We start from the raw sequence: 26,175 nt of genomic DNA, 5'->3' as shown, positions 1-26,175 counted from the left end.
TGATCATTTATATATATACTTTATAGGGTCTCCGACGATTCCTTCTGGGTGTTACAAACTTCGTGACAAACTTAATATACCCTGTTCAGGGTATAAATATTATCGATCTAGACAGCCAACGCATAAAACTTTATTCATTTTACTTTTTTCTAATATGTGAATTGAGTTCCTAAATCCTAAAAGACTTTCGCTAGACGTGTTGCTTTCCCCTCATCCATCTTGGCCATTACGAGGTGGATGTTTTACCTTCCTGTAGGTTATTTGGTAAAAGTTTGGAATCCTGAGCTGCACTGTGGGTTAAATCTGTGGCTGCATTACAAAGCCGTGAAGAGAAAGGCAATTGTCGGTTAGCTGAAAACAAGCCAAGCTGCAAGATAGTACATTATATAGCCGTGGAGATCAGCCACTTTCTATAATATTCTATTCGCTTTTACTCAATGCTTACACAGTCTTGAGAATCAATTTAAAAGTGTACTGAAGATGGATGTCGAAGTGGTAGCGAAAAAGTCTTTAACGTCATTAATTTGGGAGCTCAAAGGCGGAAGGTATTATATTCAATTCAAAATAGCAAAACCGTAACTAGTAACAGGCATCTTTATTCACCATGCTCCAAATCTTGGAATATACCCATGAAAAGAGGATTGACACAAACCATCTCTACATCGATTTTAAAGCTGCTTTTGACAACACGAGAAGGAGCTGCCTTTATGCCGCTATGTCTGAATTTGGTATCCCCGCAAAGCCAATACGGTTGCATAAACAGATGTTGAGCAATACCAAAAGCTCAGTCAATATCGGGAAGCACCTCTTCGAGCCGTTCGATACCAATGGAGGTTCCAGACAAGGCGACTCTCTATCGTGCGACTTCTTCAATCGACTGCTGGAGAAAATAATTCGAGCTGCAGAGCTGAATAGAAAATGTTCAATTTTCTACAAGAGTGCATAACTGCTGGGCCTCAACTGCGTCGTTAGTTCTGCTTTTTCAGGTTTGAAAAAAGGAGCGAAGCAAATGGGTATGTTAGTGAACGAGAGGAAGACGAAATATCTCCTGTCATCAAACAAACAGTCGTCGCATTCGCGACTTGGCTCTCACGTCACTGTTTACAGTCAAAACTGCGAAGTTGTAGATATTTTCGTCTATCTTGGAACCAGGACCTACAACAGCGTCAGCCTAGAAATCCAACGCAGAATAACTCTTGCCAATAGGTGCTACTTCGAACTGAGTAGGCAAATGAGAAGTAAAGTCCTCTCTCGACGAACAAAGACCAAATTTTACAGGTCACACATCATCTCCGTTCTGCTATATGGTGCAGAGGCATGGACGATGACAACGTCTGATGAGTCGGCGTTACGAGCTTTCGAAAGAAAGGTTCTTCGGAAGATACGACGACATTGACATAGTTCAGTGAATTAAGAGACAGCGGCTACGCTGGCTAGGTCATGTTGTCCGATTGGATGAAAACACTCCAGCTCTGAGAGTATTCAACGAGGAAGCGTATGAAGAAGAAGATCTCCACTCCGTTGGAAAGAAGAAGAACCTGGCTGCACTTGGAATCTCCAATTGGCGCCAAACAGCGAAAAGTAAGCTCATATACTTTTGCAATTATTTTTCAATAATCATAAAAATATTACTATTCTCAACACCATTAAGTTTAGCAGCTCAGCTATTAACTTAGCTGTCGAATATTGCTTCTCATATTTTCATATGCCATTGTTCGCAATAATCGCACGCCGTCACGCTCTCCGTGCGCCGCTTTCTCTCTCGCTCGCATCTTCGTCTACAAGCGCGTTAAGTGAAATAACAGCGGGAGATGTGTGCGCTCACCAAATCGCCTTTCTTCATTAATCCGCCGCTAAAAGTGACACTTTAAAACCCAGTTTGACAAACGAAAATGTCATAAAATTAAATTAACCGTTGATGTTTATGGGAGTTTCCTCAAAACACACACACACACACACATGCATGCATTAAATGCGCATTTAGCTTATTACAAAGGGCAAGCGGGTGACAATGGCTCTGAGCAATAACAACAAATGTTATATGCAACATGAAACACAATTTAACAATTAAACAACCATAAAAATGATTTTCACAACAACACAACAACGGGCGGGTGACTCGTACTCACGACCAGCCAAACACGAGTGTAAGCGAGTTTGCAGTGAGCGCGTTAATTTTATGACCAAAGCATGCAGCTTGACGTTTGCGACAATAAAAACAATAGCAACAACAAAAACAACATAAAATTGAAAAGTACTATATATCTTACAACAAAAGCAATGTGATCATTATGGCAATATAACGACGACGGTGGCATAGGAATATTCCTACAATACATGCAAACAAATCGGGAAAAGTAAGTGCGGATCTGAGAGCCTTTATGGCGAAGGAGCAACGCAGTTATGACTACTGTTTTTCTAAATAAAAAAAAAAAAAAAAAAAACATTTAGAATTGCAGCGCTGCATTCTCAGCTTGACTTTAATGTGCTTCGGAATTTTAAGTGCACAAAATAATTTATTATTAATTAAATTAATAGCTGACACTTTTTATTTTCTTAGTTTTGAAGTTATTACACATTATTCTAGTTATAAAATACTTCAAAAGGTTACTCTTAATTATAATATATGTCTTTTTTTGCAATACTCCTTTATTTTTTGGATATGCCGTTTTTTAAAAGCCTAACGGTAAGTTATAAAATCTTAAATCTATTTAAGAATTGCTTTGGTGATACGTTGCTCTTTAGTACGCAGGCATATCTCTTCTCTTTAAGCGTGTTTGATCGCAGGAATGTACTAAAGCATTAGCCAATGGGTTTTGGTGATCTCGAAGCTTAGATATATATTTCATTCAGATGTCCTCTACTTCTTTCTTTACCATAGAAATACCGAGCCATTCTTCGACAGAACTTAAGTGCTCGGCTAATATTCCTGATGCTATGTATAATGTGACATTTATGACAGCACACTGAAGCTGTGTCATGCACAAAAGTTGATGTCAAAACATTATTAGCTGTTGGTAGATCTGCTGTATATAATGTTTAGAGTTGGGCCTAAAACACTGATCTCTGGTACATCAGCCCTCATCTGTCGTTCATCAGATATGAAATCTCCTACTTCAACCATAAATCGTTTACTTCAACTTAAATAAGACTTCAATGTTTTATACAATTGCAGAGATAGAATTTTTTTAATATTAAATAAAAGGCTTTCAGGCCACATCTTATCAAACGCTTGAGCTACGTCTAGAAATATTGCTGAACAGTACTCTCTCTGCTCAAATGCTTTTCTTATTTCGTTACAGGTTCCGGCACTCGAAGTGTAACCAATTAAAAAAGACATAAATTCGCTTTGGACAATTATTTTTATTTATTTCAAAGTACAAAATGTCTGAAAATAATCATAAATTCAGGACCAATTCATTTTTGCTCGATATGACCATCTTTTGCCTTAACTATGGCCTTGAGACGGTCAAAAACCGAATCGCAAGCTGCCCGAATGTGACTTGCCGGTATTTTGGCCCACTCACGGACAATGGCTTTCTTGAGCATCTCGAGGCTGTTGTATTTTTTACTTCGGACCTTGCTCTCCAAAATGGTGCAGAGAGAATAGTCCATTGGATTCGTATCTGGTGAATTCGAGAGCCATTGTGTGGTCGTAATGAAGTTCGGAACGTTGTTTTTCAGCCATTCTTGGTTCACTCGCGCTTTGTGAGACGGTGCTGAGTCTTGTTGAAACGTCCATGGTTTGCGACCGAAATGTTTGTTTGCCCACGGCTTCAAAGCAGCCTCCAGAACACTTTCCCGATAATATGTCGCATTTACGTTGACGCCAGGCACGATGAAAACAATTGGAGAGCGCCCATCTGCGCTGACAGTGGCCCAAACCATTATTTGTGGCGATTGCAGCCTCCTGGTGGCCAACCGATGACTTAGATTCTCGTATGAACGGTCGGTCAAGTAAACCCTATCGTTTTGAGAGTTTACGAATTGCTCAATTGGAAAAAAATTTTCGTCAGAAAACACATTGTTCGGAATTTGACCGCTTTCGGCCAAGCGAAGCAACCGCTTCGCTCTCTCAAGTCTTACTTATTGCTGCTTCGGTGTGAGATCATGGGCCTTTTGGAACTTGTAAGGCTTGACCTTGAGCTCATTTTTCAATATTGTATTATATATTATCATATCCTGGCGACTTTTTTGAATTAAGTTCTTTTGTGATTCTATTCATTTCAGAAGATGAAGTCTTAAAAGACTCGAGTGACTCATTAGCTGTGTTGGGTAAGATTGACAGCTTAAAGTTGTTCTTTGGGCAATTACGTTGAAATACCTTTTCTATGTGATTTGCAAAAAAATTAGGCTTTTCCTCTTCATATTTCCAACCAAGCACGTTGAAGTCGACTGGTGGATTCTTGTACTTTTGGGCTTTCCAAAGGGAATTTTGCTTGCGTCGGTGTTGAATTCTTCATCGTGTTTAAGAGCTTTTTTTAATGTACGTAAACCAGATTTCAATTGAAGCTGAGTGGAAGCATTAACTGAACAGACCAACACAATCTCAAAAATATACGAAACACAGATAGCTCTCAATAGTTTTTACAAACTTAAGGTGGTTTTATTCACTTGCGAATTTCAAAAAACGATAATTTCTTGAATTGAATTGAAGTGCAAACTTTTCACAAATAACGACTTTTTTGGAAAGAAAATTTTAAGAAATCAAAATATTGACTAATCCTTCTATCATTACATGTAATCATCTATAGTAATAATATAATTCTTTCGTATTTGAATTTGCGATAATTTTAAGCAGAGAAATTTTGTTTACCGCCTCTTTAAAAAACATTTGTCGAATTTTTCTTGTTTATTTCATGACTTATGAGTGTCACTAACCACTTGTTCCAAATGTCACATCAATAAAATCATTAGTGTTTAGTATACACTTGCCTTTCTTAAATACATAAAGTGCATTCGGCGATTTTTACGATGACGATTAATGTCGGAGATCTTACTGGCATCGTTGGAATACCGGAAGGATCAGTGAAAACCATTTCGAAAGATCATTCGGGCCTAAGTAAAATTAAAAGAATGATTACTACCAAAATCACTAGTTTTTTTCGACCGCGTTAACGTCTGTGAATCAATGCTTCCGATTACCAGGATGTCATGAAACCTATTCTTACTGGCGTTGAAGTCTTGAATCTGTATTTATGAAGCGAAAACAGACGATCAATCGGCCGAATATCGTGGCAAAGGTGAGCCGAAGCCGCAAAAACCACCTTAAAGCAGGTCAAAAATCAACGTTATGTTGACAGTTTTCTTCGATTATCAAGGTTGCTACGAAGTTTGTAGCATTCAGTAGTAAGCGTCGAAGACCCTAAAAGGTATAAATATATTTAAATGATCATCGAAACTAGTTTGTTAATGAGAGATCGATCCGAAATTTTTCTCACGTCTCCCTAATAAGCTGCTCATTTGTCGTAATCGCGTATATCGTACCACTATAGGATATATTATATGTATGTAGCTGCCATACCAACTGATGGATCCAAATCAAGTTTTTGTAAAGAATTTTTTTTTTTGTTTTCTAAGAAATCTTTACAAAGGTTGTCATTGATCACTCTAGCATGTAGCTACCATGCTTATGGCTTTATGATCGAAGTTGATATTTAATTATTTTTATACCCTGAACAGGGTATATGTGACCTGGTCTACGAAAAGGGGGCTAGGTGCCAAAAAAAAGAAGAACAATTAATGAGATAAGGAGAAACTGACGATTATTTTTAACAGCTTTTCCCAGAAAACTAGTTTTCGCACGTTAGCCCCCTTTTCGTAGACCAGGTCACATATTATGTTTGTCACGAAGTTTGTAAACGTCAGACCCTATTATGTATATCTTAAGTAGCTGCTCATTTGTCGGAACTGCCGTCTGTCTGTATGGAACTAGAAATTTTGTAAACGTCATTTTCTCTTCAAGAAGCTGTTCATTTGTTGGAACTGCCGATATTGGATCACTATAACATATAGCTGCCATACAAACTGAACGATCGGAATTAAGTTCTTGTATGGAAAACTTTCACATTTGACAAGATATCTTCACGAAATTTGGTATAGATTATTTTCTAAGACAACTATGTAATCTCCGAAGAAACTGTTCAGATCAGCTAACTATAGCATATAGCTGCCATAAAAACTGAATGATCGGAATCAAATGCTTGCATGGGAAACTTCCTCATTTGACAATTTATCTTCACGAAATTTGGTATGAGTTATTGTTTATAGAAATAATGTAATATCAGAAGAAATAGTTCAGATCGGCCACTATAGTATATAGCTGCCATACAAACCGAACGATCGGAATCAAGAGCTTGTATGGAAAACTTTCGCATTTGACGTGGTATCTTCACGAAATTTGACATGGATTACTGCTTAAGGTAATAATATTATCTCCGAAAAAATTGTTCAGATCGGATTACTATAGCATATAGCTTCCATATGAACTGAACACATAGTTCCTAAAGAAATGCACCTGTGAAGGGTGCAACCGAAGTTAACGTTTTTTCTTACTTGAAATGCGTTTAATGTATAGAAACGTATTTTGTAACCAAATTAAATATAAGCAAGCAGTCTTTATTATAATTTATGTATGTATTTACATTATACAACTGTACATTGTACAGTTATTACAAAACATTCTGCTGACTGCAGCCATTCAACTTTTATCTCTCTTTTCTCCCCAATTTATTATACAAAATATGAATTTATGTACTCGTTTACATAATATAATTTCTTTCTCACTTTCAGTACATTACACCAACGCAATATCAACCCTGTGTGACTATATTTGTGCCTGTCAATCAACCATAATTCACCCAACGTCCATTGGCTCACTCGCGTCTGTTCATTTATATCCGTGTATGTGTATGTGTTGTGTATGTGTGTTTATGCGGAGTGTCAGTTGTCGATAGGACAAAATGCCATAAATCATTTCGCTGGCAATGACTCTGACACGTTGACTCGATCCTTTTCAGTTTTGTACAAAATATTATCGGCATTGGCACAAATGGCGTTGAGGCATTAAATTTCGAGAACTTGAAAATGTCAAAAACGGTGACAAAGAACGGATATGTGTATGCATGTGTTTGTGTGTGTTGGTTTCTATATTTATGTATAAGCAATAGAGTTATGTATATATTAACATAAATGATAGGGGTGTTCTTACTTAAACGAATGTTGACATGATAGTAATTTTATTCTACGCGAAGAATATTTTTACAGTGGATAAGAGTGCCTAAATATAATCAGGTAGTATGCAAGCCATTCTAAGGAAGAGGAGTTAAGTGTTTAATTTGGAAAAAATGCGTTTATTTTGTGAGCTTTTTTTGGAGAGACATTTGGTTTAATAAATATCTGTATAAAAATAATGCGGCGATTAATTTTGAAATATTTTAGATTTCCTTGCTTACGGTGCAAATCTCCTGGAGGATCTCCAAAAAAAGGTATCTGGCGGTGAGGCAGACTTTTCTGCTTAAATCTCAAAACCGAAAATCAAAAAATTAAATTATTACTGTAAATGAGTACAGATAAAGGACCAATCCAATCCAAAGAGCTAGCCAAATTTTTGACAATTTTTAACTTGCTCAAAACAGGTTGATTTTGTAAAAAAATAAATTACCCTTCAGCGCAGGAAGCTTTTGTCAAACATCGTATTGGTCAGGTGGAAGTTACAAGTCATGTCAATCGGTCTAGCCTTTTCGAAAACTTTTCCGACTCTGAAAGGAACGTTTCGAGAAAAACACGCTTAAAGTTTTGGGATCCGAATTACAGAAATTATAGTTGCAGAACTCTTATTCGAACATATGGGTTTTTTAAAAAGTTGCGGTTAGTTTATTCAAAAATTTTTTTATACCAAAATATAAAAATTAAATACCAAGAAGTTTACAAAAAAATTAAATAAAAGGTGTATTTTTTTAATATGCTTACCTTAAATAAATGTTTTTTCCGAAGCTGATTCTGAAAAAAAAACAATAGAAAAATTTAAAATTTTCTGCATACATATATACATATGTATAGATACATTTGTAAGATAATTGAAAAACATTCAAAATTTATTTTTTAGTAATAATATGAACGAAGGGAACATTTGAAAAGTACTATTCCAACAAAGTATGGGAAGCATTTTCGAAATTTTGATGTCTAAAAATGTTCAAATTTTAAACTTAACTAAATTCGAAAAATAAATGGTAAAAATTAAAAAAATGTTTGTTTATGAATGTATTTAGCTCTAATATTGTTTTAACAATTATTTTCGAAAAATGGTATAGAATGTTGAACAATTTTAACGGTTGAAAACCAAATTTTCCCAAAAATATGGTCAAAAACGCTAACTGTATTTCAAAAATTTTTTAAACTTAAATTCGAAAAAATAAATGGAAAAAATTGTCTATAAAAAATTTGTTTAAAAAAATTCTTTCCAACATTTTCCCAAAAATATGGTCAAGTTATTCAAAAAAACCCGAAAACGTAAAAACAAAAATTCGAAATTTCGAACATAAATTCGAAAAAATAAAAAGACTTTTGGAAATCAAATTTTCTATAAAAAATTTGTTAAATTTTGAAAACCAAAATTTTTCCAAAAAATATGGTCAAGTTATTCAAATAAACCCGAAAACGTAAAAACAAAAATTCCAAATTTCGAACTAAAATTCGAAAAAATAAAAAGACTTTTGGAAATCAAATTTTCTATAAAAAATTTGTTAAATTTTAATAGCTTTTCTCTTTCGAAACTATTTTCGAAAATATAAAAAGGAATGTTGAAAAAGGTGGTAGATAACTATAGTACATATTTCTTAAATTAACGCGAAAAAATTTGGAAAAAAAATTTAAAAAATAAATTTTTGAACATAATTTTGAAAAACATTGGAAAGAAATTCCTGGTGTTTCGATAAAAATGGTGCTTGATTTTAATAAATTTGTCTTTTAAAATTATTTTCGAAATCATCAAAAAGAATTTCAAACACTTTCATATCGCTTAATAAAAAGAGTTTTTTCGAAAAAATGGAAAAAAAATTTCGCATTTGAAAAGAAAATTTCGAAATATAATTTGGCAACTTTATTCAATTAAACACAAAAACCTTTGGAAGGAACTCTCGAAAATTAATGTCCGTTGCTACTGTTCTAAAGTATATTTTCGAACTTAAATTCGAACTTAAATTCGAAAAAATCGAAAGACTTTTGGAAATCAGTTTTAAATGTTTCTTTAAAATATTGATAAGATAAGAAGCGTTTTTCGAAAAAAATAGCTACCCTTAATCAATTCTTCAATTAAGAGCGAATTAAACCCGTAAGCATTTGGAGAAAATTTTATGAAATTTTTGTCCGGAGTTATTGTATTATACTACTGTATCTTTTCGTACTTAAATTCGAAGAAAAGGGAATGACTTTCGAAAATAAATTTTTGATGTTTCTTTAAAAATGTGTTAAATTTTCATAACCTTTCCCTTTCAAAGATATTTTCGAAAATATGAAAAAGAATGTCGAAACAGACTTTTTCGAGAAAAATATGGCTAACCTAATAGTTCTTTAATTTAAAGCGAAATTAGTTGGAAATACAATTTCGGAAATTAATTTTCGAACACAATTTCCAAAAACTTTGGAAAATATTTTCGGAAATCAATTTTTGTTATTTTTATAACAAGAAATTTTAATAATTTTTAACAGCCGATTTTTTCAATTTTTTTTTATAGTTTCAATCGAAATCTCTTTCGAATTTTTTTTCGAAACTATGAAAAAAATTGAAAAAATCGGCAGATAAAAATTATTAAAATTTCTTATTATAAAAATAACAAAAAATTGATTTCCGAAAATATTTTCCAATGTTTTTGGAAATTGTGTTCGAAAATTAATTTCCGAAATTGTATTTCCTGATAAAAGTTATGTTTCCAATATGGCTACACAAAACAGTTTCTCAATTAAACGCGAGAAAATTTATAAAATTAATTTTCGAACATAATTTCAAAAAAATATAGTTCTTTCGGAAATCAATTCCTGGTGTTTCTGTGAAAAATATGTTTAATTTTTTTTCTTAGTTTTTCTTTCAAAACACATAACTAAATGGTGAAAATCACATAAATATATAAGAACACGCATAACAAATAGTCATCTCTACGCAATTTGGAATATGTTTCAAAAATTATGACTGCACAAAAACATTACACATTAGCAAAAAGCTGCTTGCCACATCATCGCTTTTACTTTTCGTGGCATTTTCATGCCGAATGTTGGGGATGATGCGCGGGTGTAGGCTACAGTGTCAGCATGCTGGCGGGAATGTGTGACTGTGTGCGTGCATCTGTGTGTGTATGTTATAATTATGATGGCATTTGTGCTAATGTGAAATCGTGTCCTGAGGCAACCTACTCATTATCCTGCTGCCACCAAAGCAACGCGCGGCACAGACGAACACACGCGCGACAGTTAAGCTGGCTTGCTCGGCGGCTGATGGCAGACAAAACGACAAAACGATACTTAAAGCTGTTTGTAGTAGTAGTCGTAGTGGGTTAGTGTTGTTGTTGTGCTGCTGAGGCTGATGCTGATGTTGAGACTGTGGCTGAGGCTGAAGCGCTGCTGCAGCAACGAGCACTGAGCACTGAGCACGCATAAATCACTCATTATGAGGCGTAATTAATGCGACGACTGTATGGCGACCTAAATTTTATATAAATCATTAGATTAAGCAAACAAGCGGGCACACCAACAACACACACCTATACACACATATATGTGTATAGGCGCTTAAATACATTAGCGCACCCACACACGCATACAACAACGATAGTCGTCGGTGGAAACCCCTAAGCGGATGTGGCACGTTCATATGACAGTTAAGGAGAAATTACAAATACTAACAACAGCGCTATGTATGCGTAGGTGTGTGTGTGTGTGCTAATGTTTACTTAAGCGCGTGTTGCGACAGCCCTCCAGGATGGAACCGTTTACATAACTCGCTCGCTCGCACACAACACACGCCGCAGCTAGTCAGCCACCCTCATCAACAATGTCAAGCAAGCAACCCATCAGCATCATCAGCACAGCGGCATCAGTAACGGCATCAAGCATTATCAACATGGTGGATGGAAATGTCGCAGCGGAATCTCATCAAGAGCCACAAAACAACAACAAGCACATATTAATTTACATATATATACACACACATATGTACATCTATGCATATATATGTATATACCGTTATGCTTGTTGTCGTTCGTCATTAGTGGCGAGTAAACGGCGCGTTTTCGCCAGCACCAAGCGTGCGTTCACTCCTCCGTTCGTTCGTTTGTCCGTCCGTTGGCAGGGGTTTGATTTCACTTCAGTCAGGTCGCCGGGATCCGTCATTAGAGCGCCACAAGGCACAAATACAAATACAAAAACAAAGGCGAAAGCTAAAAACCTGAACCATATCGGTTTGCTCGTTGCCCTTTACTGACCTCTGCGGTCGGAGACTTGCGCTTGTGGCGTTTCGTAAGCGTGCGCGTGGGTGTGTGACAGTCAGGTGCGTCAACGCAAATATGAATATCCATCTACAATGGGTTTTCGCTGTGCAAGCGGAAAATTAAAATTCGTAAAAAACAAGTAACGGTAAATTGTTGCAGAGTCAACATGAGATGGCAATCATTGCTCGCTTGGCTCGTTTGTATGTCGGTATGTTTGTAGGTGCCCCGACGTAAGTATATCCCTAGCTAAATTATGCGCACCCTGACTACACTGAAATCATTGAGCTCACTAGAGCATACCCGCTTTAGATAGAGTCTGATAGCGCTGATGGACACATATACAAACATAATAAAGAGGAACGGTTATTTGAAGACAAGTTTAGAGAAAAACTAACCTACTTTAATATTATATCTTAATGAGGATGCTTTAAATTACATGCACGACTGAATCGGTTCGAACGGAAATACACACTCTGATGCTTTACAAAGGGAATTAAGCAGAGTTGCATTGGTAGTAGCACACCGGACTCTCTTTCGGCTCATTTGCCGTAGCTCAAATTGGCGCAACTTAGCCCTTTTATAAGTAGCGTTCCAAATTCGGAAGATTGGATCGCTGTTAACTTGGACAGAGCCCTCCAGACTTGTCAAGGAGTGTTTGACATTTCTATCAAGGGATTCAGACTACTTTAATATTCGAGTTGTTTGGATGACGGTTCAGAGAGGAATCGCTGGAAACTAAAAAGTTGCTGAGCTTGCTGGAGCTTGGTACCTTTACCTCTGAGAGTGAGCGCGCCGAATCGAATTGCTTCTGAAGTTGCTTCTGGCTCAAAATGGAGCGCAAGAGATCCTCTGAAAAACTTGCTCTTAGTAAGATGCATCTCGCCGTCATGATATGGGGTTCAACAGGTTCCCATCTGGTCCAGTGCACTTGTCATGTTGGACGGAAAGTGCTATGTGAAAGAATGGGAGGTGGAACCATAGACCGACTCTGTAGGCACACAGTAGGTGAACCTGGTGAAGTTACTGGAATTAATGTAGAGCTGGCTTAACAAATGTGCTGTATGTTCAAAACACTTCGTCGTTCTGTTGAAACCAGCGTTCACAGCTGTCAAAGAGAGATACTGCGTCACCGGTACTCTCTTCTTGTTGGACGAAAGTGTTATGTCAAAAAAAGTGAGGTGGAATCATCTAGAGCGACACGGTAGACACATTAGGTGAACCTGGCGAAGTTACTGGAATTGACAGAGAACCGGATTGAAAAATGTGTGGCATGTTGAAAATGTTTCGTCGATCCATTGAGCCCAGCGTTCACAGCTGTGCAAGAAATATCGAATGCGGAAAGAACTGACACTTTATCAGTTGAATGTGGAGTTGCATTGCAACTGGGTGCCGGACCCAAAGTACGACAGTGGTTTTAGATGGGCTTCGAACCTTACCAAGGTGGTTAGTGTGTCCATTCTACAATGCCAATTGGTACTGAAAAAGCCTGGCATTTTCTGGGCGCTGATCAACGCATTGATTTGGGGTAAGGCCATCACCTTTAGTGCCAGGATCAGCCCTAACTTAACCTGATCTAGAATGGAAGTCTAGTTTGATACTGACACAGGAATCATGTAGAACAGATCTAAATAATTTGAGATTATTTATCACTTTCAGCTTAGTATATGAAGTTTTAATAAACTCAACATAAAGGTAATATTGTAGGTTTGGATCACCAGTTTTTTTCAATATAATTTTTTTTTTTTAATTTTAGATAAGTCTAGATTTCTTCTAACTGGGCAACTGGTGATTTATGCGATAAGAGTGAAAATTTTATTGAATATCAGTTGCATCATCTGCTTGGAAGAAGATGATCTAGAATCAACTCAGCACTTCCTTCTCGACTGTCTCGTCTATGACTGCTTAATGCTTAAATACCTCCGATCTCATGCCTTTAGAGATACAAATGAAATAGCGGAAATGGAAATAAAGCAGATTTGTGATAGGGTCAAGGCGTTTTGTCGAGAGTTAGTATCTAAATACAAGAATAGACAAAACACTGTATTTAGCAGCATAAATACGAACCCATGCCATCTTGTATCAGTCACCTAATCTGACCTGGATTTCAGGTTAGACGAAGAAAGAAAACTCAAGAAACGAAGAGCAGACAGACAGATGGTAGTTCTGTGGATCTCTTTCTCGTGCCTTTAGTTCTTTCTCAAAATCCGCCAGGTTGAAAAAAATGTATAAATTTGAGACTATCCCACAGTCCTACCATGTCCTTAATTACTGGAATCGACAAATATTAGTGTGATCTATCAATGCCAGTTTGTTTACAGCAAGTTATTTGTATTACTCCGTCGATGTCCAATTTTTAGATACAATTATCGAACAAGGATTTTTACAAGGATTTTTTCTAAAATTTTGTACCTATACCCAAATTTCGTTTGCGGGATCATTGCGAATGCTGGTAAAGGCTTACGGTAATTCAGTTTTATCAAAAACACAAGCTTGCGAGTGGTACAAAACCTTCAAAAACAGTCGAGAGATCGTTGAAGACAGGCTTTGTTCTGGACAACCTTCGACCTTTTCAACTGATAAAAATATTAAAAAAGTGAAGGATAGGTGCTTGAAAATCGTGTTAGAGAGGTGGCAAACAAGCTAAGCATCTCTTGCGACTACGTTCAAATGATTTTGGTGGATATTTTGGGTATGAAACGTATTCTTGCTCGACTCACCTCGATAAAGCTCAATATTTTTCAAAAAAAGTACTGTAAACAGGTCACTTTAGACATACTTGATCGTGCGAATTCCCATCCCACATGCATGGAGAGAATTATAACTGCCGATGAGACATGGAATCATGCGTTTGACACGCAAACAAGTCAGCAATCACCGGAATGGAGGGGAAAAAACGGGCCGAAACCAAAAAAATCACGTCCACTCCGCTCAAAAATCAAGCTGATGTTCATAGTTTTTTTTCGATATTTGTGGTTTGGTGCTTCATGAATATGTAACGGAGAGACAGACGTTCAATAAGCAGTTCTATTTGCTCATATTGAGGCGTTTGCGTGAGAACATCCGTCGAAAACGGCCGGAATTGTTAAAGAAAAATTGAAGAACTTTACACGATGAACGACAATGAATACCATCGATCAACCACCATATTCTCCAGATTTGGCTTTGTGATTCTTTCTTGTTCCCCAAACTGCAATTACCGCACCTTGAAACCCGTTTTCAGTCGATCGAAAGAATAAAACAAAATTCGCTAAAGGAGCTTATTGAAGATAATAAGCAAGATTTTTTATCAAGATTTGTGAAATGATGTTTTGCCACTTGAAAAAAAATAAAACGAGACTATAATAAGGGAAATGTGGCCAATATTAATTTTTTTATTGACCATTAATTAATTAAGTTTGAGTTAATTTCTGCTTTGAGAGCAAAAGAGTATGAGAGAGTGTTAGAGCATACAAACATCGACTTGAAACGCTTTAACTCATATTTTCACCAAACAAATATAAGCGCATTGAGTCGGTATAATCGCCGGCGCTCGTAAATCCCGAAACGGCACTACATCTGGAATAATGAGCGTTCGCCACACGCACCAAACACACGCCAATGCAACACTGCTGCGTATGAAAAACATTCATTCACTGATTCATTGCGCATAACTTCTAATTTGTACAGAAATAATTCCTAAACATTAAGTAAAAATTATATGAAAAAGTTTTTGAAAATTTACAACTAAAATAACAGTAAAGGCGCCCGCGCCACGTCTGCGCTCCGCAGCACTATTTAATGGCCAACCCCTTGCCAAACCAAAAACATATATATTTACATACACACATGCGTATATTTGTATATTGCCAATACAAATCCTCATTAATGGGCCATGAGATGCAGCCAAATCGAGTAGAGCGAACGCCTTCAACTTGCTCGAGTGTGTTAGCAACGGTGTGGGTGTGGGTTTAGTGGGGTGCAACATTTTTGAATTGGAGTCAGCGGCATCATTGGTCTCTAAAGTAGCAAAAGAACACAACAATATCACAACAAGAGCAACAAACATATGGTATGTAAATGAGTGAGGGTGTCAAAGACATTTGCCGAGGGAAGTAAGGACGAATTATGAATTTGACAGAAAACAACGAAACAAAATCCATAATTCAGGATAAAACATAATTCCGCAAAACAACAACAAAGGCATAAACAAAAATACAAATAAAATATTTGTATGTCTGTATGAATATATGGAAGCTGTAGCATTCGCAACAAACCTAGAGACTACTAAAACAATGAAAGGAAAACCGACCGTAGCCACGTTGCTCGCCAATGAGCGCCGCTTCGTCGCTTAGCGCCCACTTGAAGCGTTTTATAGCGGTAACGAAGCGCAGCGAAAAGGCGCAAAACAAAATGAACAACAAACAAGAATAACCGTTATATCCTTCACAAATAAAAAAGTTTTTTGATACAAGAACATAATTTTGATTGTTCAGTTTGTATGGCAGCTATATGCTATAGTTATCTGATCTTAACAATTTCTTCGGAGATTGTACCGTTGTCTTAAACAGTAACTCGAGTTAAATTTCGTTACGATATCTGGTCAAATAGATAACTTTTTCATAAAAGGATTCGAATTTGATCATTTAATTTGTATGACAGCTATATGCTATAGTTGCTCGATCTGAAAAATTTTCTCAGATATTTTAGCTTTGTTGTAGGAAATAATATGTGCCAAGTTCCACGAAGATGGCTTTACAAATAAAGAAGTTTCCCATACAAGGACTAAATTTTGATTCCTCAGTTTGTATGGCAGCTATATGCTATAGTGGTCCGATCTGTACAATATCTTCAGATATTATACCGCTGCTAGGAGCAATAATTCGTGCCAAATTTCGTTAAGATATCTTTTTAAATGAAATAGTTTTCCATACAAAGACTTGAGCTGGATGGGTCCGTTTGTATGACAGCTATATGCTATAGTGCTCCGATATCATCAGTTCCGACAAATTAGCAGTTTCTTAGGAAGAAAAGGTCGTGTACAAAAATTCAGAGCGATCGCTCAAACACTGAGGGACTAGTTCGCATATTACAGAGGGACGGATAGACCGAGCTCGTCATGCTGATCATTTATATGTATATGTATATACTGTATAGGCCCTCAGACATTTGCTTGTGGGTATTATAAACTTTATGGCAAACTTAAAATACCTCGTACAGGGTATAACAAGTGAAATTATGACTGCAGCGAGTAGCGAAGTTGAGCCGTGTGTTACAGCACACGGAGTCCGGAGGCAAGGCTCAGCGGCAGAGTGGTGAGGTTATGAGAACGTTGCTAAGAAATACAAGTTACGTAGCAGTTACAGTAATTTATTAAATCCCTTTACGCATTTTCATAATAATTTTCAAAAATATTTAAATGCAAACACAAACAACAACAGCAACAACAAACACAGCGAAAATGGTTGTATATGCAGCAAACTGTAAAAGCAACAATGATTCATATTTATGGCAACGGCTGGGCGCAAGGCGAGTCGTCAGGAACATGAAGTGCGCACAGCCAAACAAATATACAAATAAATACACAAACCTGCATACATATATACCTATAGACATATGTATATACAAGCCAGCTCACAGCTCCTGTAAGCACAAGTTTAATCCCTTTTGGCAGCAAAAAATCATAATTTCTGCGCGGCGGAGACGACGTTGATAAATGCACACACACATTTACACACATATACATAAAAATATATATGTACCGCTATATAACTGTAAGCTTGTAGATCCAATGGGCGTGTTGTGCTTCACACTTTCGGCCGCTCGTTGGCGCTTTTCCTGTCCCGCCAAGTGCAAGTGAGCGCAAGTGAAATGTTGCGCAAGCTGCGGGCAAAAAACGCATAAAATGCAACAAAAACACAACAAATAAAGCGCACAGCAACAAAAATACTCAACAAAATTAAACATGAACGCACAAGAAGTGGAAATGAAAATGACAGCGCGAGAAATAATTCTAATCTCCTCATGAATATTCCTTAGCATTTCATTCACTTTCGCAAATGACAAAGTGCAATTGCCTGCGAAGCCGAAGCGACGGACAGACAAGTGGCGGGCTTTGATGCTTTTTTGAGAGAGTGAGTGAGGAAGGTTGTTGACGCCGGTAGTAAGGTTGGGAATATTTTTTGAGTAGACTTTCTCCGGCATTTTTTTATTATCTTTTCTATTGCAATCACGCCGGTTCTTTAATTATTCGTGTTACAAGTAGAAAAATCTCAATAAATTAACAATAAATTTCATTATGTTACCGAAAGCTGCTTTAACTTTTTGGGCACATTTTATACAGTTGCGACGTCATAATCTTGTGGAAACGAGAAAACTCTGCAAATATCAAAGCAGTTCTTTCACTTTTATATAACGATAATCGAATAATCTCAGCACTGTGGTACCATCATCTCAGTATCTGTGGATTTTACAGCTTCCTTATTTAGTATAGCTACATAGAGATATTCACCATGCGCCAACTCTTAGAGAAGTCCCGTGAAAAGGAGACAAATCCACACCACCTCTTCTTCGGTTTTAAGCTGCTGCCAATGAAAAGGAACTGCTTTTATGTCCATATGTCTGAATTTGGTATCCTTGCAAAACGGCTGTACGGCTGTGTAAACTTACGTTGAGCAATACCAAAAGCTCCGTCAGGATCAGGAGGGACCTCTCCGACTCGTTCGATACTAAGCGAGGTTTCAGACAAGGCGACTACTTATCGTGCGACTTCTTCAATCCACAGCTGGAGAAAATAATTCGAGCTCAGAGCTAAATAAAGAAGGGACAATCATCTACAAAAGTGTACAACTGCTGGTGCACGCCGATGACATCGATATCATTGGCCATAACAGCCGCTGTTTTCTCCATGTTGGACAAAGAAACAAAGCAAATACGTCTGGTAGTGAACGAGGACGAGACTAAATATCTCTTGTCATCAAACAAATTGTCTCCCACGTCACTGTTGATAGTCATTGCTTGGAAGACGTAAACAATTTCGCCCATCTTGGAACCAGTAGTAACACCAACAACAATTTCAGCCTAGAAATCCAACGCATAATAACTCTTGGCAAGGTGCTACTTCGGACTAAGTAAGCAATAAAGAAATAAAGTCCTCTCTCGACGAACCAAGACCAAATTCTACAAGTCACTCATCATCCCTGCTATATGGTGTAGAGACATAAACGATGAAAACATCTGATGAGTCTGCGTTACGAGCTTTCGAGAGAAAGGTTCTGCGGAAGATTTATGGTCCTTTGCGCATTGGTAACGGCGAATACCGTGTACGAGATATACGGCGATATTGACATAGTTCAACGAATTAAGAGACAACGGCTATGCTGGTTAGGTTATCTCGTCCGAATGGTCGAAAACACTTCAGCTCTGAAATTAATATTATAAGAGGAAGACTTCCACTCCGTTAGAGTTGGAGTTGGAGATGATCTGGCTACACTAGGAATCTCCAATTGAGAACTCTATGCGGTATTTGAGTTCAAAAATCTCTTACATTACATACAGTTATTTTGGTAATTTTAATTTAATATCTAACCCCTGGACTACAGCAAAAAAACCCTACGTACTATTTGGAAATTTTACAATCATTTTCGGTTTTTACAACCCAAAATTAGCAAGGAATTAGACTCTAACTTTACAGTCGCAAAATGACTGTAAACTAGTCTTATTAGAAAGCTTCTTGTTTTCCAGCAACATAAACACTTCTTACCACGTAAGATGAGTTATTTTTTCAAAGCTCGATTAAGTTTCTAGCGAGTCATATATGTAGCCCATGACTTTTTTCCGCTGAATTTGGATGTAAGATATAGGCGGCAGGTTCATTGCAGCGAAAGTCGCTGTAAGACTCAGAGAAACTGAGTAATGGAAGAGCTTGTACTGGGACATTCTCAATTTTTTCCGAAAATTTAGATTACTATGACGCAGAACCTGCTCCCTATAGTTTTTGGTTGCGCGGATATAGCTTAATCACTGTAAACTGGAAAGCCAATAAGCTTGCAAGTGAGAGCACTCTTCTCTCGAATACATCAGATTGGGAACGATTTGGGTCTCTGTAACCCTCTTGCGCTCTAGCGCTAGACCTCTGAGCTTGCGATTGCGAGATTCTCCTGACTTACTGCGGAAAGCAGGAGATCCTTTGAACTGTTTGCTCTCTGTAAGATTCATTTTGCTGCAGCTGTAGAAGTTTCTTTCCAATATTATGTGAAGGAATGTGAGCTGGAAACATTCAGGCAGAAGAAGAACTACAATGTACGGTTAAATACTGAGATCGAAACACTTGGGCAGTCATATCTTCGCCGAAGCTGAGCAACAGCCGGAAGTGAATAATTTGTGGTAGGTTCAAAGCGGTTTGAAGACTTTTGGGAGCATTTTCGATTAATACTTCGGAGTATTTAGATATCGCTATGAACCGGGGTTCTCAGCTGTTTAAAAGGGATCCGTTTTTGGATCGATATTTTAATCTAACCTTACTAAACCATGGAAATGAGGAAAATTACTCTAAAAAATATATCAGATGTCCTTATTTCTGTTAAAATTTTTCGGCTATAGCGATCAGTAATGTTCAGGTTCTAGGAAAAGAAGGTCGAAGTTCCAAGGTGAGATGGAGAAACATTGACATTTATACTTGATAGATATTTATACTACAAACTGTGGAATCAGCGGTGCTGCCAAGCCCAAACGTGAAATTTCGATCAAAGTGCGGACGCAGTTGAGAACGATACTGAGCTTGTGGTCTCTTAATTATCATATCTTCAAGTTGATTATGTGTTCTGAAGATAATGCCGATCAAATTTATGCAGCATGCCGGAGCAGTACGATAGCTCCAAGTTTTTTTTTGTTGAATAGACGAAATAGACTTTTTATAAAGACTTTTGAAACAAAAAATACCTTCGAGTTCGTGTTCGTCCTTCGAGTTAATGTTGTATTCAACGCCCGCACGGATCAGAAGCGTAATGAGCAACTCTGTTGCTGCTAGGAACAGATCGGTAATCGGATCGTGTTACGGACAGGAACAGTTTATTTCAAGTTCTAACCGATCTAGACACATAGACAGGTTATTATGAAGGTCTAACTCTGCTAAGATTGGTAAGTAACCCTGCTTAACTCGGTAAGTACCCAGTCAAAACTTTTGCATAATGAAGCAGCCAGAAGCCTTTCATAACGTTAATTTTCTTCAAGGTCAACTAGGTGTAATATCTCCATAGCATATCTTAAAAATGCAGGCGAAGCAAAGTGAAGAACTGAGTATAGATTCTTGGAAAATCTTTCAGAGCGGTGCTAACTTGAATATGGTTGCCATCATCTTAAAATTAGGTTATTATTGTCTTGAATTTTTAGTATGTTCCTACTTTTTTACGAGTCTATCTTAACTGTTTTCAAAATTAGTATCATTCTGTAGGGAAAATAAGGTCTTCTGTGGTATGGGTCTACACATATGAGTGAGTTGTTGAACTCGTTTGTGATAACCAACACACAAAACACAAATTCAATTGGATATGATTACTGCTTTAATCAGCCTTAGGACCTATTTTCCCTTCAAAAAGAAAATTGTTCACTAAACATATATGCCATTGAGGTCACTACTGCTAAGAAACGGCACTCCACGCAAGCTGTATGCAAAGCTTCAAGACGCTACCATCACGTTTAATATCACAGCTTTCTCCAGGCACGCACAGAAAATGAAATGATTTCTGCTAAATCATCGTTTTGACGGCTTCATAAAGGAAAGAAAGTCCATGCAAGCACACACCTGCCAACCTCACTTATTTTTGTGATTTTTTGTTTTGCGTATGAAGACATACACCCTGACGAAACAATCGCTGGATTTACAAGGCCGCTTCGCTCACATTTTTGCACGCATATCGTATGGGGAATGGCCGACGTATTTCACTTATACACACATATGTATCGGGTGATTTTTTAAGAGCTTGATAACTTTTTAAAAAAAAAAACGCATAAAATTTGCAAAATCTCATCGGTTCTTTATTTGAAACGTTAGATTGGTTCATGACATTTACTTTTTGAAGATAATTTCATTTAAATGTTGACCGCGGATGCGTCTTAGGTGGTCCATTCGGAAAGTCCAATTTTGGGCAACTTTTTCGAGCATTTCGGCCGGAATATTTTATCGACAAATTTTGTTCAGCGATGAGGCTCATTTCTGGTTGAATGGCTACGTAAATAAGCAAAATTGCCGCATTTGGGGTGAAGAGCAACCAGAAGCCGTTCAAGAACTGCCCATGCATCCCGAAAAATGCACTGTTTGGTGTGGTTTGTACGCTGGTGGAATCATTGGACCGTATTTTTTCAAAGATGCTGTTGGACGCAACGTTACGGTGAATGGCGATCGCTATCGTTCCATGCTAACAAACTTTTTGTTGCCAAAAATGGAAGAACTGAACTTGGTTGACATGTGGTTTCAACAAGATGGCGCTACATGCCACACAGCTCGCGATTCTATGGCCATTTTGAGGGAAAACTTCGGAGAACAATTCATCTCAAGAAATGGACCCGTAAGTTGGCCACCAAGATCATGCGATTTAACGCCTTTAGACTATTTTTTGTGGGGCTACGTCAAGTCTAAAGTCTACAGAAATAAGCCAGCAACTATTCCAGCTTTGGAAGACAACATTTCCGAAGAAATTCGGGCTATTCCGGCCGAAATGCTCGAAAAAGTTGCCCAAAATTGGACTTTCCGAATGGACCACCTAAGACGCAGCCGCGGTCAACATTTAAATGAAATTATCTTCAAAAAGTAAATGTCATGAACTAATCTAACGTTTCAAATAAAGAACCGATGAGATTTTGCAAATTTTATGCGTTTTTTTTTTAAAAAAAAGTTATCAAGCTCTTAAAAAATCACCCGATATATAGAATTTTAGGGTTTTTAACATATTTCATGGTACATATAATCTTGTATTAGGGTGGGCCAAAAAACTAATATCGAGTTAGTGAAAAAAGTATGAAAAAATATTTCTGCAGTGTTTCACTTTTCTATGCTTTAAATATATGCACTTTTGAATCGAAATTAACTTCCGCTGAGAATGCTTCTTTGTTTGTCTGTCTGTCCGTTTGTATATTGACGAACTAGTCTCTCTGTTTTTGAGATATCGATCGGAAATTTTTCACGCTCCCTTTTCTGCCCAAGGAGCTGCTCATTTGTCGGAACCGCTGAAATTGGACCACTATAGCATATAGCTGCCATATAAACTGATCGATCAAATCAAGTCCTTGTATGGGAAACTTTTTTAATTGACAAGTTATCTTTGCGAAATTCGGTACAGATGGTTGTCTAAAGCAGTGCTATAATCCCCAACAAAATGTTTCTGATCCGACCACTATAGCATATAGCTGCCATACAAACTGATTAGTCTGACTCAAGTCCCTTTATGAAAAACTTTTTTATTTGGCATGCTATCTTTACAAAATTTGCCATAAACTATTGCCAAAGTTAACGCTGCAATCTCCGAATGAATTGTTCAAATCGGACTACTATAGCATATAGCTGTCAAACAAACTGATCGATCAAAGTCAACTCTTTATATGGGAAACTTTTTTATTCGACAAGTTTTCTTCACGAAATTTCGCATAGATATTTATCCAAGACAAAACTACGATATACGAAAAAGTTGTTCAGATCGTGCAACTATAGCTTATAGCTTCCATACAAACTTTTCTATCAAAATCAAGTCCCTATGTGAAAAACCTTTTTGTTTGACAATTTATCTTCACGAAATTTGGCATATATATTTATCCAAGACAATGCTACAATATTTGAAGAAATTGTTCAGATCATACAACTATAGCTTATAGCTGCCATGCAAATGGATCGACCAAAATCAGGGTAAAATTATTTTTCTACCCTTCTATGCCATTATAAATGCACCTGTGCAGAGTATTATAATTTTGGTCTTCTTGTTTTCTCTATAACAAGTTCACTTCATCGCATAAAATCATTAAACAAATTTTTTATTTTTTTTTGGCTCACCCTAATATATGTATATCTCGCCATACGCACATTTCACATTTCGATTTCGCAAACTCAGCTAAGACAACCTGTAAACTCATTAATAATATTTTTGTTTTTTTTTGGCTCACCCTAATACATGTATGTATATCTCGTCATACACACATTGCACATTTCGATTTCGCAACCTCAACTAAGACACTCTCAGCAAGTTGGAAATCCCGCCTCACCTTATTATCATCGGCAAATGCTACAGCGTGACGCTACTAAATAAGGATTATGCTTTTGATTGAAGGTACGCGCTGCAGTGCGCCTGTCTGCCTAACTAATATACCGGCTATACATGTACGAGTGTGTGTGTGTGTTGCTGTGTGCTTCCGCTTTGTAGCCACCGTGTATGCTTCCTCAAGTTCTGTGTGTGTGAAATATGTTCTTCAAGTAATTTCTGCCTTTCTTGCTGCCGACACTTTTTAACAAGAACAACAACAAAAAGTGTGTTTTTTTGCACAACTTTTACTTGCATGTGTGTGCGTACACGTGCTTGCTGCTCAAGGTCCTTATGCTGCGCATAAACCCCTAAATATATAAGCACACCTCTGAGCAAAAAAAGAAATGTCAAGTTTCTGTTTATTTATATGTATGTATTTATGTATATATGTTTGTTGTTGTATTTATATTTTGCACATAAAACAATCTCGTTATGTCTTGGCATTATGCTGAAGAATGCTGCTTCGTTCTCGTCACTCGCAACGCCATAAATCACTCAACCGCCTGGCATTTCCACCACTTCCTGTTCGCTCGCACGTTTCCAACGCTCGTCGGTGTTGTTGGTCGTTGTCGTTGTCGTTGCGTCGACTCGGTAAAGTCCATCAGCGCACAACCTTCTGGTTTTTGTTTCTACTTTATGCCATTTCTTTCGGTGCCGCGCTAAGAAGCGGCCAAGCTGAAGAAGAAGGCTATTATCCTGCTGCCTCGAAGCAAGCAGCCATTATTACACGGCACAGCCGAACAGTGTGTGTGTAAAGTGTGTTTTTCCTTCACTTTTTTATTTTTTTTGTTTTTGTTACTGTTATGCATTGTTTTTGTTGCTTTTATGCTTTGTTTTTGTTGCTTCTATGCTTTGTTTTTGCTGGCTCTCGTTGTTTAGGGATTTTTCCACATTGGTATTCGGTGCCACCGTGACATTTTGGAGTGACAGACAAGACGTGTCCTTCGTCCTGCGTCCTGCTTTGTTTTGTTTTACATTTTTTTCTTCGCTTTTTCATTCCTGTATTTACTTTAGCTGCTGCTACTTAAACAGCACATCAGTAGATGTGACAGCGACAGCGCACAAAGTTTATCTTTCTTAATGGTTATAGTGAGGGTGACACTTTGCTTAAATACTCGGCCGTTTCGGAAAATTAGAGTGGCTCCTGCATGGCAGCGCATGGCAGTAAGAAGACGAAGATGAATTTCGTTACAATATAAAGTAGATAGCGATAAGCGAAATGTGAAATATGTCAAGGAAAAATGTTAGTAGAAAGTAGGTTGATGAAATGGGAATATACTATCTTCAAGAGGTTGTTTTATTTTACTAGTAAGGATGGTTAAAAAAACAAAAAAAAAAAAAAAAAACAAAACAAACTGGGTCCACGAATCTCGTACACAATATTAAAAAAATTTCGGAAAAATTCTTCTCGCTTTAGCTTTTTATATTCATTACCATTATTTTTCTTAAGAAATATGTCTCTTCTTGCGAAAAACTTGCTTTCTTTTTAGAAAACAAAATAAGAAACGTCAACTCCCTTCACACACAAACCAGGTTTCATATAAGAACTAGATTTTTATCGGTCAGTTTGTATGGCAGCTATTAGACAAGTATATCCGATCTGAACAATTTACTCGAACATTGTAGGGTTGTCTAGGAAAGCAATCCATGTGAAATTTTGTACAGATATCTTATCAAACAAAAAAGTTTCGCATATTGAAAAATGAGCTCAAGGTCAAGCCTTACAAGTTTCAAAAAGCTCATGATCTCACACCGAAGCAGCCACAAGTAAGACTTGAGAGAGCGAAGCAATTGCTTCGCTTGGCCGAAAGCGGGCAAATACCGAACATTGTGTTTTCTGACGAAAAAATTTTTCCAATTGAGCAATTCGTAAACTCTCAAAACGATAGGGTTTACTTGACCGACCGTTCATACCAGAATCTAAGTCATCGGTTGGCCACCAGGAGGCAGCAATCGCCACAAATAATGGTTTGGGCCGCTGTCAGCGCAGATGGGCGCTCTCCAATTGTTTTCAACGAGCCTGGCGTCAAAGTAAATGCGACGTATTATCAGGAAAGTGTTTTGGAGGCTGCTTTGAAGCCGTGGGCAAACAAACATTTCGGTTGCAAACCATGGACGTTTCAACAAGACTCAGCACCGTCTCACAAAGCGCGAGTGAACCAAGAATGGCTGAAAAACAACGTTTCGAACTTCATTACGACCACACAATGGCTCTCGAATTCACCAGATGCGAATCCAATGGATTATTCTCTCTGGGCCATTTTGGAGAGCAAGGTCCGAAGTAAAAAATAAAGTAACAGAACGTAGTAGACAGAAAGTATATAGACAGAGAGAGCAGCTTGTTAATATCGAATACATTAGAAATAAAGAAGTTGCATCGGAGAGATATGCGTGTGACGTTTTTATTACTCCATACACGAGCGAAGCTTTTT

General features: G+C 37.3%; 1 protein-coding gene across 1 annotated transcript in view; it reads right to left on the bottom strand.

The window, feature by feature from the left end:
• The window catches only part of LOC126753356 (zinc finger protein Xfin), a 97,312-nt gene extending 89,311 nt beyond the window's left edge, over positions 1–8,001 (bottom strand). Inside the window, exon 1 of the mRNA XM_050464737.1 lies at positions 7,972–8,001. The gene's annotated coding sequence lies outside the window, so the exon portion shown is untranslated. The remainder of the gene's footprint in view (positions 1–7,971) is intronic.
• Between the last annotated feature and the right edge of the window lie 18,174 nt (positions 8,002–26,175).

The sequence above is a fragment of the Bactrocera neohumeralis genome, chromosome 3, assembly GCF_024586455.1.
Source record: "Bactrocera neohumeralis isolate Rockhampton chromosome 3, APGP_CSIRO_Bneo_wtdbg2-racon-allhic-juicebox.fasta_v2, whole genome shotgun sequence".
Lineage (NCBI taxonomy): Eukaryota > Metazoa > Arthropoda > Insecta > Diptera > Tephritidae > Bactrocera > Bactrocera neohumeralis.
This window is presented reverse-complemented; position numbering and strand designations above follow the sequence as displayed.